Source organism: Montipora capricornis, chromosome 6 (genome assembly GCF_036669925.1).
Source record: "Montipora capricornis isolate CH-2021 chromosome 6, ASM3666992v2, whole genome shotgun sequence".
Lineage (NCBI taxonomy): Eukaryota > Metazoa > Cnidaria > Anthozoa > Scleractinia > Acroporidae > Montipora > Montipora capricornis.
In genome coordinates, this window is record NC_090888.1 from 33,803,792 (window position 1) to 33,813,791 (window position 10,000).

The 10,000-nt window shown below is 39.4% G+C and overlaps 2 pseudogenes; both read right to left on the reverse strand.

Moving 5' to 3' along the window:
• LOC138053795 (uncharacterized) overlaps nt 1-10,000 on the reverse strand; it is a 463,628-nt pseudogene that overhangs the window by 341,696 nt on the left and 111,932 nt on the right.
• On the reverse strand, nt 5,391-6,908 carry LOC138051003 (uncharacterized; annotated as a pseudogene).

A 10,000-nucleotide genomic window follows, 5' to 3' on the forward strand; every position in this document is an offset into this window, starting at 1 on the left:
CTGTCACATCACATATGATGATATGATGACTGCTTAATGCGCATCCTGCACATCATTACCACAAATTCGGGTCATCGATCAAATTTCTTGCACTGAACTTTTAAAATGGCGGCCCACGATTACAAAGGATTGTATGGAATAAAATAAAAAAAATTCAAATAACATACATATTAAGATAACTAGCCTGCTTCCCTTGATCTCAACCGAACAAACACTGTTTTGGTGTTCTCACGATATAACTTCTTAGGTGTTTAATGAAAGATAAGTTCGGACAAATCGCGATTCAAAATTTACCCGAAAACAGTCACTTAATGTCTCATGTGCTCTCAAATTTCGGTTAATATTGCTTACCGAAAACTCCATTTTGGAGCACAAATCTTGCACCTGGACATCTTCCCTTGATCTCCATCGCTTCGTGATGAATTTATGTCACAGATTTGGTTGGAAATATTCCGTGACTCGATGAAAACCTTTGGGCAAATTTAAAGGCTTGATAGTGAAATATTTGGCCTCTACACTCTTGATCGCCATTGTGTGACTTTGTGCGAAATTGCATTAGGAATTGCTAAAATGTCCAACCATTTTGTCTCTTTCTGCACTGTTTTGGAAGCCATGTTAAAGCACATGTAACCAGGCAGTTTTAAGATTAAATTCGCTGTGCATTGACTTGGCAGGCTCCCTTAAATGTAAACAAAAAGGTTGCAAAATCAGAACGAATATACTACATCGCTGTAACAGCTGCAAAGTTCTTTTGCCAAAAATTGTTAAGAAAGTCAATTTAGAAAAGATTGTCCGACTTCTTGAGCGATAGCAAACGGCAGAAAACGGATGCCAAACTCCGAATGAGTAGCCCTCACAAAAAATTCAAGAACCAGAAGGATGTCGATGCAACCAAACTACAATGCTACACAAAACTGTTGGGAAGGTTAGCACTTTTGAAGTCTTCATTGCTGCTCTCCCCTCCCCCCTCCTTCAATGTTGTGCAAAACTGAATGGTTTCAGTGGGGAATTGTTGAGTTACCTTCCAACATTGAATAGGGGGGAGGGGGGGGGCTAAGTAAGAGAAAGTGACACTATTTCTTTTGAGCTTTAACAGAAGCGGGTTGAAATACAGCTCTGTTGTGTTTCATTTACATAACCTTCCCAACTACTTTTGTCTATGATTGTCTGAAAATGCAGGGTGTGGTCTAAAATTGGAAAGACGACTTTTTTCTTAGCGTTTACAGTTCCTTTGAAAAACAAAGATAAATTAGTGCTTGCTTTAACATTCAACTGCTTTTTGCCATGTTATCACCATGAATTTTAGGCGTCTATCTGGTTAAAAATAGGGCAAGTTTTCAACTTTCATTACATGTGATAGGACGTCATGTTGCATTGGTGTCTCAATACGGTATTAAATTGTAGAGCAAATAACATGATGAAAATTCTTTCCTAAATGAACAGAAGGGGGAGGAGACTAAATGATAGTTAATTTAAGCCAAAAAACTGCTCTTGAAAGGTCAAACGAGTTCACGGACTAATTTCTTACAATGTCAGTTGCAGTTTGCCAAGTTGAGAGCAGCCCCTTTTAAAAACGTCATATGCATTTCAAACAGACGGAGTCACATTAAATAAGTAAATTAACAGTGATTACCAGTAGCGTGAGTAGGATGGCCTGTCAATCATTGACCTATTTGGGGAACAGTAAACATGTATGTGAACATTACTCCATAAGAAAATGTGAAATATATGCCCAATGAATGTGATATTTTGCAACAATAACATAGTTATATGTAAAGCATACTGGAATACGTACTATGTGTTTCTCATTATGGACGAAGGCTATTGTATCTACTTATTTTCAACATTACTCTATTGAAATCATGTATACACAAAGGTTAATTAGATACGTTATTTCAATTTAAGCTCTCTTTATCGAGTAATGTTGCAATTTACCTAAAATAAAGCTTAAATGACCATGAAAAGTTCTACTACTATTTCCTTTGAAACCCTTTACACTCCAGTTTTAAAATTTTATCTGTAGCTGTGCTGTAAAGGCATTATTTTAGGCTTCGAAAATGGAGTAATGTTTGGAGTGATGTCGGGAGTAATGTAAGTGCCCTTGCACTGCCCGCACCATTTCTTGCTAAATCGATTGAAAGAAATCAGTTTTTGGCATTCTTCTAACGTCCTCCAAATGGAAAGCTTTCTTTTAACGAATATGAAACATCAAACAACAAAAATGTATTTTTATGGCATTCTTAGTAAACATTTTCCCAACAGAACGGATTTTGGAGTAATGTTATGAAGCGTCACGCAAGTCTGAAATCCAAACTATAAAATGATGATTTTAACCAAATTTCAGTATTGTAAGATTTTATCTATACATTGGAAAGTACATTAAAAGAACATGTCCAGAATAAGAAATGGAAGCCACATGTCAAATGCTACGAGAGGTACAAGCGTTCAAAGCAGATTTCCTACGTTCATACAATCCTAGACAAAACTGTTGGGAAGGTTAGCACTTTCGAAGTCTTCATTGCTTCTCTCCCCTCCCCCCTCCTTCAATGTTGTGCAAAACTGAATGGTTTCAGTGGGGAATTGTTGAGTTACCTTCCAACATTGAATAGGGGGGAGAAGGGGCTATGTAAGAGAAAGTGAAACTATTTCTTTTGAGCTTTAACAGAAGCGGGTTGAAATACAGCTCTGTTGTGTTTCATTTACATAACTTTCCCAACTACTTTTGTCTATGATTGTAGCGCTGTCAGTTGAAATTCCGTAGTTTTTGTTGAAAGAATGGCATGGAAAAGTCAGTGACAAAACTGATCCTGAAGCAACTGCCCCTGATTACATCAGCCTTGCCAATGATTTAATTCCGGGACATTGCGTACAAATAAGCCAAGACTCTGCACAGCGAATAAATAGCAACTTAGCTAGGAAGGCAGGAGAGGTGAAAACCCTTTACAAAAAGGCCAGGAACAGTAGAGAAAGGGGGGAGCTTGAGCAAAAAAAATACAAACTTAGCATTTTCGAGGATAAAATCGTCTCATTAGAGGGTGTTGAGGAAGAACTTATTTGCACAAGGCAAGAGATTGAAGAGTGGAAAACAAAAGTTGAAGACTTGAAACAAAAAAAGACAGAACTGGTGGAGGCATTGCAGCAGGCCCTGAGAGAAAAAGATGAATGCTTAAAGGAGAAGAAAAAGACATAGCAGAATTGACTGAGCAAAACAAAGAGCTGCAGCGTTACATCAACGCCTTAGAAGAAAGACTTGGTGAGCTTACCTCAAAGCAAAGGTCCAGGAGACTGAAGGAACTGAAAAGCAGAGCTCAGGTGGCACTCTGGTTTATGAAGTCTTATGGTCTGGAGTTGACTGGTTTAAAAGGTGTGGACCAAAAACATGGAAAGACATATACCATTGATTTGGAACACAAAGATACACCGGTGGCAGGTTCCGAGAAGGAAGATGACGATAAAGTGGAACAAGTCCTCTTCTTATTAGTTAAGTTCTGTGCAAGCGATGAACTTTATCACGAACTGACAATGATGTGTGACGAGTTGCCCAAATCTTATTTGATAAAGCAAAAACGAAACCAACTCAATGACATTTGCACAATTGAAAGTGTTCCAGGGCATTATCCAGGTGCTCAAATATCATTTACAGAGACATTAAAAACTCACATTAAAGACCTTCAGAAAAATGAGACTGTTGAGGTAAATATTAATGGTGATGGGGCCAAAATGTCAAGAAGCACAAACTTCATGATCCTGTCTTTTTCCCTCTTGCATACTGGGGAGAAAGTCATGTCTTCAAGAGGGAACCGAACAATTGCTATTGTCGATGGCCCAGAAATATATGACACTCTTTTTCATCAGTCATTAATGAAATCAACACTGTCTTGGAAGCTGGTTTCATTGATGTTGATGGGAAAAAAGTGAAAATTGAAATGTTTCTGAGAGGAGACTATAAATTCCTGCTCATGGTTATGGGCGTCAGTGGTGCCACATCCACTGATGCTTGCCTGTGGTGTTTGGTTCAAAAGTTGGATAGGTGGGACACTTCAAAGCCTCTTGACCACTACAATTTGGGGTAGATGAAGAGAACCCTGGATCATGTTAAATCAATGCTGCCCCTTAAAAGTATTCTGTGATTAATAAACCCTTGATCATGTAATACTAGATGAGCTGCACCTGATAATGAGAGTCACTGATAACCTGACAGAAAACATTACCACTGAGGTAATGGAGAGAGACGGCGAGTCTGACTTGAGCAAAAAGAGAGGGGAGAAAAAAGGGATCTACCTAGAAGCTCTTGTCTCTACTATCAATAAAATTGGCATTCCATTTTCTGTTTGGGAAAAGAAAAATGCTGACGGAACTCCTTCCAGCCCAACTTGAGCAAAATGACGTTCTCTACCCTGAAACAAGACAAACAGTAGTCCAGCTTTGGTCAGATTTCCACGAACTATATAAGATAATCAGTGACTATGATACAAAAGCTGAACAGTATCTTGAAATCGAACAAAAGGGGAAAAAGTTCATTGACCTGTTTTGTTCTCTGGCTGATAAGAGAATGAATTATGACAAAACGAGAGTTACTCCTTACATGCACACAATACCCTACCATGTGCCACATGTCATAAAAAAATTTTCCAGCATGAAACAATTCACAGGGCAAGGGGTGGAAAAAAATAATGATGATGCAAAAAAAATATTCTTTCAGAAATGCAATAAATGGGATGCAGCCAGAGATGTTCTTCAGTCAGAATCGAGGCAGATAGCATTACAAGGCTATGAAAGAGAAAAAAGAAAGTATGGGAAACAAAACAAAGATTACTGGGAAGGCGGCATAGTTGCAACTCGAAAGAAAAGGCGGAGATCACAAGTGAATGCCACAAACGAAGAGTCAGGCCCTTCAGATGCAATTAACAATGAGCTGACAGAACAAGAAGAAGACCTCAGCAAACTCAATGTTCCACAACTTAAAGAAAGGATCAAATCGAAAAATATTCAGGTCAAGGGATTATTAAAGCTGAAAAATACCCCCTAATGTGCAAACTAATTCAAGATAATGGCTGACCCCAGCCCCCTCCAGACAAAAGAATAAATTTGACAAAATGTGTATGATAAATGCACCAAGATTTATTTACTTTTTCCTACAAGCACAATTTACACTGTTTATGTTAAGTTTAAAACATATTTGTAGTTTAGCTAGATATACAAATTTCAGTTAAAATAGTATTTTTTAATGATTTACATTTGCAATTTTTTTCTGCATCTGTCATAGATAAACTTTAAAGCAAAGAAAACTAAAAGTGAAACAAAGTTCAACAACTTTGACCTGACATTCATTCAAAACAAATATAAAATATTTCTAAATATCATGTGGTTAACTGTTTTTCATTTTTACATTAAATTAGATGTTGTTTGTCACATGCCCTCATATTTACTGTAATAAGAACATTTTCTACTAGAGACACATGTGCCTGTTTAAGTACACCATTCGAACAGATAAAACGTTTCTTGGAAAACTTTAGCACTTGTTTTAATTTCAGGGGAAAACGGACCACAATGCCTTGTCCTAATTCATTTAAATAATAGTGCCAGTATGATGGAAGGCAAAACCTACTGAAATCAGTCAGTTCATAGAGCATCAAAATCCCATCCCCTGACAATGTTTCATGACCTCTAAATATATATCTAATAATATCATGGTCAATGGCAATTTCCACTGCCTAGGTTGCCTTCACTGCCTTGCTTTTAAGAATGCCTAAAATAGCATCTGTGAAAATATCAGCAGCCTTCTCTAGTCTCTCATTGCTGATCTTTGGATTAGAGTAACCCCTGTCAAATTTAGGTTAGAGAAAAAAAATATTAAAATATTTAGAGCTTTTAGGGCCACTGTAAACGTCAAATAACAGGTAATCCTTTATGCCCAGATTTCTGGGCCAGGTGCATAATATACCAAGACACCATTAAGCTTATTGGGGCCTAACGGGGTACCCAAAAACTATTAAAAATTATTATTTAAGCTTAAGCTTATTTCACAACAATTTGACCTTATTAACTCATCAGACAAGTGATTAGATGGTTCCCAAGAGCTTGTCGAGGCCGGCCAGTCTTTCCATTTTACCAGATATTCATCATCCTGTGTAAGGTTGAAATTAAACAGTCATCTAAATGGTAAATCAGTTTCATGTACAGCTCTGTATCATCATCATAAAATCATCATAACTTTATTTATACTCGAATCAGTTGGAGCTTGTTAGGCTCCTAGCATGTACAGCTAGTGTGTCGAGTTAAGTTCAAGTTCAAGTTTATTAAAGTTAACAACATACACCCAACAGAGCTAACCCACTGTCGGTTAACAAATAATTTATGAAAATTGGCTTAGAAATAAGAGTATTGCGAGCGAACAATAGTAACCACATCGAATTAAAGCGAATGATACACGGTTCAACATTTGTTCAGTTGTGTGATGTTGGAGGTTGAAATATGCCGTTTAACATGTTGAAAGTTGTTGAACGTTGTTGAACGAAATTAGAGCTTGGCTCAAGCTGTATTTTCGTTCAACAAGTTCCCACAACAATGTCTGTGGGATCAGCGGGCCTTTCCGACGCAATGGTGTCGTCTATTGTGGCTGCAGTGAAAACGGCGATACCATCGACCAACGCGGCCCAGAATTCTTCCAGTTCCATCAATCTGGTCGCCAACGCAGTGTAACACGACGTGACATCTATTGCGAATACTCCAGTGGGGGCCATTGAGCTGTCAGGTAGTGATATATTACCCAGTGTGCCTTTATTTTCTAGTATAGGTGTGCCCTTAGGTAGCCGCTTGAGTGTACGCCTAAAGAATAAGATCTGGGCAGAGGAATTCGTTAACTTTGGCTCTCTTCTAGATATGTCCCCTAAACTGGAAGTTCGCATTATCTATCACTGCTCCCACTGCTGGAATTGGGTCTAAAACCCCTAATTTTACATTCGAACTAGTAAAAAATTTAAAGAAATTGATGTTTATTCACGAGTGGGTGCTGGCTTTCCACACTTTTGTGGCAGTATACTGCGAAAAATTTTCCAGAGACACGTGAAATTTGATGCAATTTTGCAAAACCGTGTGCGACATCGCCACACGTTGAACAGTTCCGGTATCTTCGTCAAGACCCCCAAAGTACCCTTGGGGAGTGGTGCATTGGGAGTTATGGCATCTTGCAATGACTTTTCGTGCCAAATCTGGATATTTTGCAACCAAAAAGCCCAACTCAAGGTTGAGGGGCAAACAACCAATGGTCAGAGGGGTGTGTTTCACGTTCAACGCCGGACGTCCCTGTGCGGGCTGCAGATATACACATAAATGCTCCAAATGTGGTGGTAAACATGCAGCAACATCCTGTCAATCTGCCCCAAACATTCCCAAACCAGCTGGAGATAGAGCTATCGCAACTCCATCACATAGTAAACAGCCCGCCAGTAACGCCGGTATAAGTATCCACACTTAGCCCCCTTTTACACAAATATGTCCCTGTTCTTAAGCAATTTTTGATTGATGGTTTTTCGTTTGGATTTCGTGTTGGGTTTTTGTACTAGCCGGATACGTCTTGCTTCAAATTTGCGCATTGTGAAGGAACAACGTGAAATCTTAGCTGCTAAACTTGAGAAAGAATTGTGCGCTGGGAGAATTGTAGGTCCATTTTCTTATCCATAATTTTATTCCTTCACCTTTAGGCGTAGTTCCTAAGAAATCCCCACGAGAATTTCGTCTTATACACAATTTGTGATACCCCGATAGGTCATTGGTGAATTATTTTATTCCGGTTCAATATGCTTCAATCACACTCATTAAGTCGTTAGGTCGGGCTTGCTGCATGGCCAAGACCGATATCAAATCAGCTTTCCGCATCATTCCGATTTACCCTAACGATTACCATTTACTGAGTATGACATGGAATAATGTGTACTTTTTTGACCGGTGTCTGCCGATGGGCTGTTCTTCGTCTTGCACTATGTTTGAAGCTTTTAGCACTGTGCTCGAGTGGCTTGCTAAACATTATCTCTGTGCTTCCGAAGTTTTGCATACTCTGGATGATGTCTTGTCTATTGCTACCTCTCAAGGGAAATGTGACTCCGATTTAAACAACTTTTTGAGCCTATATGATCGTTTAGGAGTACCTATAAGAAAGGCTAAAAAACGGAAGGTCCTTCAACCACTTTACAGTTTGCTGGGATAACACTCGACACGATTAATATGGAAGCGCGTCTGCCGGACAATAAGCTTCAAAAATGCAATGCTCAGTTATTGGACATCCACAAACGCCGTAAAACTACCCTGGAAGAACTTCAATCTCTCATTGGATTATTGAATTTTACTTGTTCAGTTGTTCTACCTGGTCGGGTCTTTCTTCGGAGGATTATTGATCTCACAAAGGGTGTTCATCTCCCTCACCATCGTATACGGATAACGGAAGCCTGTCGTCGTGATTTACACGTATGGCTTTAATTTTTAAGAGATTTTAACAGCTGTACATTTTTTCTAGAAGAACCGTGGCAGGTTTCACCGCCTCTATGGGCTCAAAGGGCTATGGCGCAATTTTCTGGGAAGCATTGGTTTTACAAGAATGGCCTGCCAATTGGAAATCATTGAACATTGCATTTTTGGAGCTCTTTCCAATTACTATCTCGCTCCACGTGTGGGGATGTCAAATGAGCAACCGATGTGTCACTCTGTTTATGGATGATGCAGCTTTGGTTGAAATTATCAATAAGCAGACTTCAAAACAACCCATGATCATGATCTTAGTACGTGACCTTGTCCTAACATCACTATGGGCTAATTATGTATTCGGTGTTGACAATACCTGGGCAGACTTAATTTCTCCTTTACAGATTGTAGATTTCAGGAAAGCCTTCCCAGATGCCGAGCCAGAGCCAACCCATGTTCCTGAGACCCTTCTCCCGCAGAAGTAGTCGATACGTTAAAATAATTATTACATTCCTCATTGTCGGAGCAGTCTCACAAATAATACTCACGTGCTTGGGTCGTCTTTACTGAATTGTATACCTGCTATCAGAGTGCCGATTTACATTTCTCTGTTTTGACCGCGTGTATTGCATTATTCATTTCCTTTTAATGTGCCAAGGGCCTAGCTCCTGCTACCATCAACTCATACCTATCAGCCATAGCATATGTACATATATACACTACGATCCAACCAAATCATTTTTAGTTGAAAAGCTTCTTGTGGCCTTAGGCCGCCGCGGTCAAGCCGATGTTTGTATGCCCATTTCACGTCCATTATTGTATGAATTAGTTAGCGCTTTGCAGCATACTAGTCCATCTGCTCATCGGAGATCTCTGTTCGGGGCAATGTTCATGACAGCATTTTATGGTTTCTTCAGAATGGGTGAATTATCTTGCACAAGTAAAACGCAAGTTTACACCGTTCTGCAATTTGATCGAGTGTCGGCTGTCAAGATTGTGATCACTAAGTTTAAACACAACACGAATAATCGGCAGTTTGTCATAACCATAGAAAGCAAACCTTCAGAAACATTTTGCCCCGTGCAGACTTTAATCGACTACATTAAACTTAGGGGTTACCATAAAGGCCCCTTGTTCATGTGTGCAGCTGGCAGGGCAATCTCGACACATTTTAACATTGACCTCCGTCATGCTTTGAACTTTTGCGGCCTTGATTGTTCTCGCTACAAGAGCCATAGCTTCTGCATTGGTGCAGCGTGTAATGCGTCTGAGAAAGGTTTTTCGGATTCGGTAGAAGGGGTTCGAACGCTTTTAGAACCTACATTGGTCTGGCTTCGCTCAAAGCTAACTAATTGTTTTTAAACGTTTAAAGACACTTTTCAGACGATTGTTGAGATTGCTTGCCTTGGAGGTTGGAGCAACACTGTATAGTTTCCCTGTTCTGTGATGCCTCTAAACGCTTGTGGGGTGGCGTTTTTAAGGACGGCAGAATGGTCGAGTGCCGAGACTACGTACGTAATTCTAGGGTTGATATTCATACTGA